Below are 10,919 nucleotides of genomic sequence, written 5' to 3'. Positions count from 1 at the left end.
CCCTACCACCATCTGAAAGCTACTACCAGCATTTACCTTCCTATTTTTTCTGAGCCAGATTTCTCTTTCTTTCCTTTAAATTACTAGATAATGAGTAATACTGAATCTATGGGAAGAAGTGAGGACAGAGGATCTAATAATACAAAGAGCCAACATTGCTTCTAGCTGTCTTACACGTGTTCCCTCATGAGGTCTTTACAATGACGCAATGATATAGTATTATTTACATCCCTTTTACAGATGAAGAAATGAGGTATAGGGAGGGGAAGAAACTGACCTGAATTTAGACGGCTAATAAGTGCGTTTCGGTAACTGGGTGCTTAATCACTATACCACACACCTCTCAGCAGGGTACAAAGGAGAGACAATCATACTCCAGAGTTCTCTGGGAGGTGAAATGGGCAAGCAGAAAAGAGAGAAAAGTGTATTGAAATGCAAGTAAATAGAAACCAGGAATAAATAATTAGGGAGCTGAAAAACTAGTAGGGGAAAAAAAAAATACAGAGCCCTGCAGCTGTGGTTTCTATTTCTTCCCTGGCAATGCTATCCTGTGTTTTTTTGTTTTTCTGTTTTTTGGTTTTTTGCTCTAGGGAAATAAACAGGATGTTCGGTTCCTGTCTCATGTCTACAGTCACATTTCTTTAATATCAAAGTAATTTAAGATGTAGAGTAGAGAGAAGAAACTCACTGGTTCCCAATGGTAACAAGACCTCAACTGTGCTTTCTCTTTCAATAAACAAGATGAAACATCCTCACGGAAACATGAAGGAAATTATGCACCATTTTGCTGAAATGGCTTCAGGGTGACTCTTAACAAGGAACATGCCCCTGTTTGCGATCTCATAGCAAAGAGGCGACTCGTAGGATCTGAGCAACTCCTGCATTATGCTCCGTTTCCCTCTTGCACACCTTATTCCCTGTCCTAATTCCATTTTTGTGTCCCTGTGCCAACAGTGAGGATGCCACCTTTCAAAACGAACAGCTAAATTGTTCTGTTGGGATTAGAAAGACCTCACTCCAGTCATTCAAAAACACCCACTCCTCATCCTCATTTGTAAATGTTCCTTTTGATGATTATGATCAACAATAGTCTTGGTCTTTGCATTTTGTACCATTGGAATCAATTCCTAAAACACATTCCCTTTCCTTAATCGAAGGGCTGAAAATGTGGGAACTCTGCCTTTGAGAAAAGGTTAGCCAATCCCCATCCCAAGGCTATGAGGCTGACTTAAGGGCAATGCATCATTATGGTTATAGCAAAGAAAGCCTAGTTGTCAAGCACCCAAAAAATATAAGGACAGAAAGTTAATAACTGAGCAGGCTGTAGCACACGATGATGTTTATGAACTTCTGAGGCATTTTGTTTGAGATCCAGTGACTTGGAATGGTCAGGGGAGCAGAACTCAATTAACAGCTTTTAAAAAACCTTTAATTAAAAAAATTGTTCAGGTGAAAACCATCAGATCAGAAAAAAGAATGGGGAGACACTTCTGTTACTAGGTGATTCAGAAGAAACACAAACTGTACTCTGCAGGAAAAATATCTTTCATCCTTCCTCAGAAACAAGTATGTACAAAAAGCAGTGTTAAAGCATTTCCTTACACGTAGCTGCTGCAGAGCCTAACCTGGACCCGTTGGACCCTTAAATTCTCACTGTGAGCTCTGGGTCCTTTCAGGAGTGTCGGTATGGGGGAACATGTGTAGGCAGGGGATGGGAGTTATAACTAGCATTTGCTGAGTATTCACTGTGTAGAGTTGATTTTCAACTCTATTAGGTAAGTACCATTATTCGCCCTATTTTAAAGATGAGGAAACCAAGGTCCAGAGAGATGTTATAACCCACCCAAGATTACATGATTTGTTGGTGCTAAAACAAACTCAGATTTCAAACTCAGGCAATCTGGCCCAGAGGCCATGCTCTTCATACCACTGAAGTTCCATGGGATTTGTAAATAAGAACTCTGGCTATCTAGAATCAAATATTTCCCAGGTTTCAAATATCCTCTTCTGCAGTCCCCAGCCAAAGACCCAGTATGGAGGGAACACTAGGACCTGGTCATTTTTTCCCAGTGGTATAGAAACAACAAAATTTCTTCCTAGTTCTCATTGCTTGCCATCCATGTATGCATCCCACTGTGGTGAGGAGCAAAGAACATGACTCTGAGCCATGCAAAATTGGTAAAAACAAGCAGTGCAACTCTCAATACCATTTTCCCCCATATGAGACATGCGACTTGGAGCAAGATTCACAACCTTTATGTATTTCTGTTTTATCATTGACAAAATAGGAATAATAATCTCTAACTCATAAGGTAGTCATGAGAATTAATGACGCATAGTGCTGCTCAGTAAACAGTGGTTCCCTTTCCCAAGATCATTGCCAAATTTTGTGCTTTTTTTTTTAGGTGAGGCAACCCTTGGTCGACATCACAGATTGCAAGGACCTTGTCAGTTTACAATCCCTTATTTTTTATTTTTTTACGCCTACGGCACCTGGTCTTCCTAGGTGGTCTCCCATCCAAGTAATAACCAGGCCCAACCCTACTTAGCTTCCGAGATCAGACGGGATCAGATTTGTTCAGAGTAGCATGGCCGTAGACTAAACTTTGTGGTTGATATTCAGTCAGCTCCATTATTGTCTCTTGAAATTAGCTAATTCCCATCTTTTATGGGAAGACTTGATTTTTCTCTATAAGCACACTGCCTTTATGTGACTATATAATATACAGTATAATATATAATAAAATTAAATGTCATAATCGATATACTTATTTTTTTGGACAAACTAAATGATTTGATGAGGAAGTTGATATATAAATTTGATTGAAAAAAGTAAATCTTATTAGTGAGTGGGGGAAATTTTGTGTAATTCATGACATGATAAGAGGAGATGTTACAGTTCTAATAAGGCATGGAATGGTAAAAGGATTGTTAATTGAATGTAACCCCTGGGTAATTTATGGCTATGAGAAAAAAAAACGCTAAGAAAATTTTTTTTTTAATTGCTGTAACATTTATTCACACATAGGCGAGTGCTCTCACCTATGTACTTTTTCATCTACCCACCCATTATTCACCCATCCCCCATTCATGCATCCATCTTTCGTATCCACCCATCGATTTATTATTCAGCCATTCATCTACCCATGTATCCATTCTTCCATTCACCTATCCATTCCATTGATTCACTAAAGGTAGTAACATTGCAGTAATATAAACACACATAAGAAATGGTCGTTACCATATGGGAACTTTGCATTTAATAGGGGAGAAAAGAAAATAAGAAGAAATATGAGAAAAATGTTCCTGAGAGTTGTATAATAAGTCTACAATAAGTCTACAAGTTTCCAAATCATGAGACATCACATCTGACTGAAGAGAAAGACAAAGTTCTTCAATAGAAGAAACAAAATTCACTTTAGACTTTGAAGTTTCTTGAAGAATTGTTAGGATACCAAAAACAAGAGAGTGACTTTCTAGCAAAGAAGTTGGTAGAGGAGGCAAGTGGTAACTCCGGGAATGGTGAATATTTTGGTTCAGCCAGATGATGGTGATAGAACATTAAACCTAAAAGGTATGTTGAGGGGTGGTTCATGGAAGTTCTGCAATAACAGTCTGGGAGATTTTGTGTTTTTTGGCAGGCAAGTGAAAACACTGAGATTTTTAAGTAGTAGACTGATATAGTCAAAGTTGCATGTGCCAAATATTTTAAGTTAATTTCAACTTTCTTTTAGCTATTCAATAGCTAAGATATAATAAACCAGAGGTTCCAAAATTTTCTAAGTTCACAGCATTCTGTGTCTCTGTAATTTTTTCATCAGATCCCTAGGCCAAAAGAAACACCTAACAGTTATATTTTTAAGTGGTTACGTCCAAATAACTTATTAAAATTTGTACCCTAACAACTTAGTAGCCATTTTAAAATATAATGCATATAAATAAAAAACATATTTTAAAATTTCATTCTTAAACGATGACAATTACTTCCCAGTGGGATGTGTGTGCCTGCTGGGCACTGTACAATTTCTCAAACCTTGGAATCAGACTGGTCGCCACCACCCTCATTTCCTGTTCTACACCGATTTTCATTTGGTATTTGTTGTTTACCACAGAAACTGCCGAACGTCCAGCTTCACAAAGACATCATGTTATCAAAAGCAATGTCACTAGATCTAATGCTGAAACCAAACTACATCAAGCTAGTAGTTTGCATACATATACAATGCATATATATATGAAATCAGCGTCTTGTACATTTTAAATATATACAATTTTATTTTTTAATTATTCCTCAGTAAAGATGGACATAAATAAATCAATTGATGATAGATAGATGATAGATTAGATAGATAGATAGATAGATAGATAGATAGATAGATAGATAGATAATCCTGCTGTACCCTTGTGAATATACTGCAGTGCCCCAGGGTAGGTACCTCAGGGTGCAGAACTTGGGAATTCAGTATTAAACCATTATCATTTGCCAGTGTGGGATGGCACTTCCACAAATGATTGGGGGAGGGCAGTGCTTTTCTACAAGGGTGAATCAAAATATCTGGGAGGTATATATAGTTTGTAAAACCATACCTAACAGAACATAAGTTTATATTTAGAAAATAAAAAATATTTTTTGGTTTGCATTTCCTCGGTTGGTGAATATATAAGAAGACGCTAATTTTCAGGAGAGTTCGGCATAAAAGTACAGCATTGGGACAGATGTGTCTCAGAAGTATGTTGTGGTTTAAAACGTCTAAGAAGGACTAAGCCAGATCCCTCACAGCAAAGCGGCAGCTAAGGAGAAAAGCATTTGTTAATGTGGGCTTTCCATTTTGTTTTTCTAGCCAAAGGGAAGCAAGGTACAGATTTCTCAAGTGAAAAGGAAAGCTGAAATTACACCTACATCTTCAGGGCCATGTTGCCAGTTTATCTCGGCAGGCGGAAAATGACCTTTGGGAATATGCACAAGCATTTAGCAGAAAGACTGTTTCTAAATGCGTTCTCAGCAAAATTAAATGGGTTTGCCATGCTCCAATTCAACTTAGCCATGCCCCATGAAACTGAGAAGTTTCCTATAAATTGCATTTTAGAAACCATTAAAAATGTCAAGGAATAATTTCTAAGGGGGGAAAAAAAGAGAAGTACAAAGCGAGTCACTAAAACGGGCTATTCATCATTAATCTTCCTTTCCTAATGGAAATAACTGACTCATACCTTTGCTGAGTTCCATTTTGGGCAACAATATTCTTTATGCTAAGTTGAGAATTTATCCTTCAAACAAAATATATGGGAGATAGATAGTCTTAGTTTTGGCCTTAACAGTGGTTCAAATATGTCTAGTGAATTTATATCTATAAGCTGATTTGCATAAGCATCCTCGGCCAAAGATAGAGGATGCTCTATCACTTAGAGAAGAGTCAAAAATGAGCTTGGAATATAGGTCTCTGGCCTGGCCCTATATGCTCATGTCTGACTCTCTGGAGAAATGGGATAACAAGAAAAACTTGGAACCCATTTTCATGAGAAATTCTGAATATGCGGGTCCAGGCATATTGTACTATAGCTCTGCTGAGCCTGTGAATGAAGGCTATAGGGAACCCGCTGTCACTTTGGCAACTGGAGGGTTCATAGTTTTGGGGTACTGGGACATCGGCGCTCTTCTCAAGGAGTTAGCCGTAGTGATGAACAGCACCAAGTAGCAGATATTCTTGAGGTGTTCATAGGGAAGAAGACGAGAAGGCTTCTCATGAGCCACCAACAAGGGATTTTGTAAAACCAGTGAAATCTAGACTTTTCTTTCTTAACATGACCACTTTTAGTACACACAGGTTGGAGAAATTGAGGTTGGCGTTGAATGAAACAGTACCACATTTAACATGCATCAATGTGTCATATACCTTTGCAGATAAAAATTATGGAAATCTATGAATGACTTTTAATTTGCGGATGGAAAATAAGAAAAATCTAGATAAAATAAAAGTAAGCGGTTGTGCAGTGTTGCATCATCTTGATGATTTACACTTCCAGAGAAATATTTTAAATATATCTATTATATGCTCCAGTGAGTGCCTGCCTGGTTAATGAGTAAAGCCCTGGGTTAGTGCGGAGGTGGGAGGCGGATCAGGAGACCTGATTTCTAGCTCCTTGATCGAGTCGTTATGTAGCTCGTTGACTTAGGCAAAATTTGCATGGATGATTAAATGACTGGCCCTATTCTTCACCGCATCCTCAATCCACACTCTTTGAAGGGCCTCACTATGGACAGAGAGTATTTCCCTGCCCCTTGACTTTGGGGTTCGCTATGTGACTTTGGTCAATGATGTGTGGGTGCAAATAACTGTTTCAGTTCCAAGTGTAGACCTTAAAGGTCTTCTGCACATTACTTGCTCTCTTGTGCCTCCACCATCGCCATAAATACAGCTTATTCTAGTTGGCCCACTGGTTGCAGGAAGATGAGAGTCATTTGGAGCAAACTAAAGCACCTAAAAGGTGAAACAGAATTGCCACACAAACCTAGATTGACCAAAACCCGAATCAGCAAATACCCAGAGATGCATTAGCTAAATACATGCTCATCGTAAGCTGCTAAGATTCTGCAGTTGTTTGTTATGCAGCTATAGCTGACTGACATATCTTGTCTTTCTAGGCTTCAGTTTCCCATCCATAAACTGAATAAGCTTATTATATCACTTCAGATCTCTTCTAGCTTTAACTCTTTTTTCCTAAAGCAAACTTTTCTTCATTTCTATGTGGCCGAATATGTTTCTTTATCTTTTCTTGTACTTCTAAAGCACACTGCTGCACCTGTGAGTCGGTATGTCAGTTCTGTATTTAATGACACTCACTGGGCAATAGAAAAGTCTTTAAACCATAACTAAAGAGCCACATGAAATGTGCAGAGATAGAGGCTCAGATAAACAGTATACATTTAATTTCTGACCTTCAAAGTAAAAGTTTCAGAAAGAGCCCCTCGTTTCTTTAATGAATGAAAACAAGTATGTCTCCTGGACAGATGGGTGTGAGAAGGAGAAAGGTCAGCATCTCCCAGACTCCTGAGAAGCATTTATATTTTTGGCTTACAGAATTCCAGCCAAAAGGATTCGATGAAGCTTTATCTTTGGAGACCAGCTATCATCAGAATCCTCCCTGGTAGAGTATCTCTACAGTCATTTTAAAAAATGTTTTTATTTTTATTTTTTTTAAAGATTTTTATTAAAGTATAGCTAACATACAATGGTACATCAGTTGCAGATGTACACCATACTTATCAACATTTATATACCTAAAGAAGTGATCACCGTGACATGTCCAGCAACCATCTGACACTGTACGAAGCTGTCACAAAGTTATTAGCTATATTCCCTGCGCCGTAGACTACAACCCATGACTTTCTTGCTTTATATCTGGAAGTTTGAACCTCTTATCCCCCTGTACCTTCCTCTCCCTTTTTTGATTTTTCCATTACGGTTGATATTCAATACTTATAGCCGTTTTTATAATAATTCTTGACAACATCGTATGATTTCTTTACATGGCAAAATAATAGTATTCAACTTCTTTAAATATGGAAAGTTAACTTTCTCCTTTTTTTTTTTCTTTTCTTTGTCGCATTAGAGGAAGCCTCAAAAACCTACTTCACTATCAGCACTGAAACTACAGGTGGAATGCAAACACAGAGCCGAGCTCTCCAGGCTACATATTTGGGTCATTAAACTCTATTGAGAAAGAAGACAGGAGATGGACAAGAGAGAAGGGTGTGTGTGTGTGTGTGTGTGTGTGTGTGTGTGTGTGTGTAGATAAACAGGGTACAGGGCTGAACCCTGAAAGGACTAGGGGTAGAACAAGATATAAAGTATGGTAGGCTGAAAAATGCACCCCCCCCCAAATATATCACATTCTAATCTCTGGAACGTTAAATATTACCTTATATAAAAACCAATTCATAATATATAGGCATTATATAATGGAATTTCACTTTCAAGAATAATGACCATGTAATTCCCATGTTCAACACAAAATTTCATGAAACCTGAAAAGAAGATCTTTGCAGATGGGACTAACTTAAGAATCTTGAGATGGAGAGATTATCTGAAATTATCAAGGTGGGCACTAAAAGACAATCATATGTATCCTTATAGGAGAGAGGTAGAGAGGAATTTGAGAGACAAAAGAGGAGAAGACGATGTGGACACAGAGGCAGAGACTGGAGTGATATGGCCACAAAACAAGAAAGCCAGCAGCCACCAGAAGTTGAGAGAGGCAAGGAAGAGAGGGAGGCCAGCCCTGCTGACGCCTTGATTTCGGCTCAGTGACACTGTCAAGATCCTTAACTCAATCACATCTGCAATGGTTTCCCCTCACTTTAGGTTCCCCAATCTCTAGAAATTATTTTGTTCTTACCTTCCAAATACTTGACATAGCTTCCTATATAGAAAAGAGAAAATAATTCTCTATATAATTATATATAATTCTCTCTCTCTGTGTCTCTGTGTGTCTCTCTCTGTCTCTCTGTCTCTTTGTCTCTCTCTCTCTCTCTCTATATATATATACACACACACATACATATACATATATATACATATACCCACATATATGTATATATATAATTCTCTAATATACATTGTGTATATATTTATTAAGTCATATTCATTAAGTCATATTTTCTCAAGCAAATTTAAGAATATAGGCATATATATTCATCAACTAGTGAAACTTTTGATGCAAAGATAAATTTACATCTTTCTTTTTTGAAGAGCCATTGCCCACGTCCAAGCCTAGAGACACTCAGGAGGAGATCTGGTATAATCTGGCCTTTTCCTATTGTTCCAGTGGCTCAGAACATTGCCTAGAAGCCAATTCAGTTCTGTGTGGTTTGTTTAAGGAAGATTAGAGTTCAGGCTGATCTCTTTTTATCTTCTTAATTGTCGGAGAGCACAGTGGGGTCCTGAGGCTGTCCCCCACCAAGCCTTCTGCTTCATGATCACTCCTCTTCTGCTTCTGAGCACTTTGTGGAAAGGAGAAGATCGGTGTCTAACAGAACCAGCTACTGCGTTATGGGTTTATTATTTTAGCCCCTTCTAAGCACTCAAATAAACCTTGGATACAAAGACGATTTGTCAAAGGTTAGAGAAAAAGCTCCATAAGCCATAAGTTGTCAATAAAATTCTATTGAATTCACCTCCTCATTCTTTTTCTGCTTGTCTTTAAAATCTCCAATTGATTTTTTTTTTTTTTTTTCAGAATTCACAGTGTCATCCAGCTAGGGCTGTTTGTAGTTTTTGGCAGGGAGTTCTCAGTGAAATAACAATTATTTGGTGCTGGTTTTGCAAATTCAGCAAGTAGACCACAAAAAAGGGAAACCTATCCCCCGCAGCTCTTCTGGGGACGTGTGTGTGTGTGTGTGTGTGTGTGTGTGTGTGTGTGTGTGTTTGGTCAAATTCATTTCTCGTGCTCACTGCCTTTTGATTGTGCACCTGCAGTTGATCATGTACTATATAACTCAGCTTTGCTTAATCTGATTGTACTTGACTGAAAATGAAAAGCAGTGTTTATACTATCTATTGAAGGGTTTGTAAGGGGAAACTGTTTAAAATTTTAGCAGATTGTTATAGTTAAAATGCAGGGCTTCTTTGCCTTATCACTGTTGAAATTTTGGGCTGAATAATTCCTTTTTGTGTGGGGGGGAAGAATGTCCTGTGCATTAGAGGATGTCTAGCGGTACCCCTGGATTTTATTCATTAGGTGCCAGTAGCACCCCTTCCCCATTTGGAATAATCAAAAATGAGCATTTTCCAATGTCCCCAAGGAATTAGGGGTTGAAAACCACTAGTTTAAACTGTAAATCCATTTTGAGAAAATTCTTGGAGCAATCTGAGGAGACCGTGATGAAAACTGTATTAGAAAGTGTTGTAGCCAGCCTCCAAGATGGCTCCCAAAAATCCAGCTTCCTAGTATTCACACCCTTAGGTAGTCCTCCTCTACACTGAATAGAGCTTGCCTGTGTTGTGTGACCAGTAGGATACTGTGGAACATGTTTTGAGCTATGTCGTAGGAGACAATACTTTCTTCCTTACCTTGGGGACAGTAGAGCCATGTCATTAGGAAAGTAAGCAGTGCTATGGAAAAGTGCACATGGCCAAGAGCCTCATGAGGAAGCCACCTTGGCAGTGGCTCCTCCATCCGCTGTTGAGCCAAGAGGTGACTATAGCCCTGGACAACGTCTTGACTGCAACCTCAGGAGAGGCCCTGAGCCAGAATCACACAACAAGCCCCTCCTGGATTCCTGATGTTCCGAAACTGATTATTCTTTATTATTGTTTTAAGCCTCTAAGTTTGGGGATAATTTGTTATACAACAATAGGTTACTAATAGAGAGAATTTTGAACAGATGAAAATCCAAGCAAAGAAAACATTTCTCTGTCTAGTAGTTTGTTTTTTTTTCAGTCAGAGAGGTTTCCTTTGCTCTAGTTAAACAAAATTTTCAGAGTAGAGTACTACTGATCATAGCATTACTAACAGAAGAAAGATAGAAAGCATATCAAGAGAATGAAACTAGAGTTTTCGTTGGCGAGAAGAAACAGAAAGCCTACTTTAACTGGCTAAATTTAGGGAGAAGCCTAATTTGTAAAATAATGGAATGAAGCAAATAAATCATGTCTTATCTTTGTAAATGTTGGCTGTTTATGTATTAATAGATTGGGTTCCACTTAAAATGTCATTATAGGATATTACAATACGAATCTATCTTTGTTTAAAAAATTAAAATAATCAGTTTATTCTGTGAAATTACGCCATCAAAGTTGTGTATCAGTTAGCTATTGTCACAATAATATTGCACCACAAACCACCTCAAAACCCAGGGATGTAAAGAAACAGGTATTTATCTCTCACTCATGTGCCCTAGGGTCTACTACAGTCTGGCT

The 10,919-nt window shown here is 38.2% G+C and overlaps 1 pseudogene; it reads right to left on the bottom strand.

The window, feature by feature from the left end:
* Positions 1-2,481: 2,481 nt before the first annotated feature.
* On the bottom strand, positions 2,482-2,600 carry LOC118608087 (annotated as a pseudogene).
* Between the last annotated feature and the right edge of the window lie 8,319 nt (positions 2,601-10,919).

This window comes from Rousettus aegyptiacus, unplaced genomic scaffold (assembly GCF_014176215.1).
Source record: "Rousettus aegyptiacus isolate mRouAeg1 unplaced genomic scaffold, mRouAeg1.p scaffold_m13_p_9, whole genome shotgun sequence".
In the NCBI taxonomy this organism is placed as follows: domain Eukaryota; kingdom Metazoa; phylum Chordata; class Mammalia; order Chiroptera; family Pteropodidae; genus Rousettus; species Rousettus aegyptiacus.
This window is presented reverse-complemented; position numbering and strand designations above follow the sequence as displayed.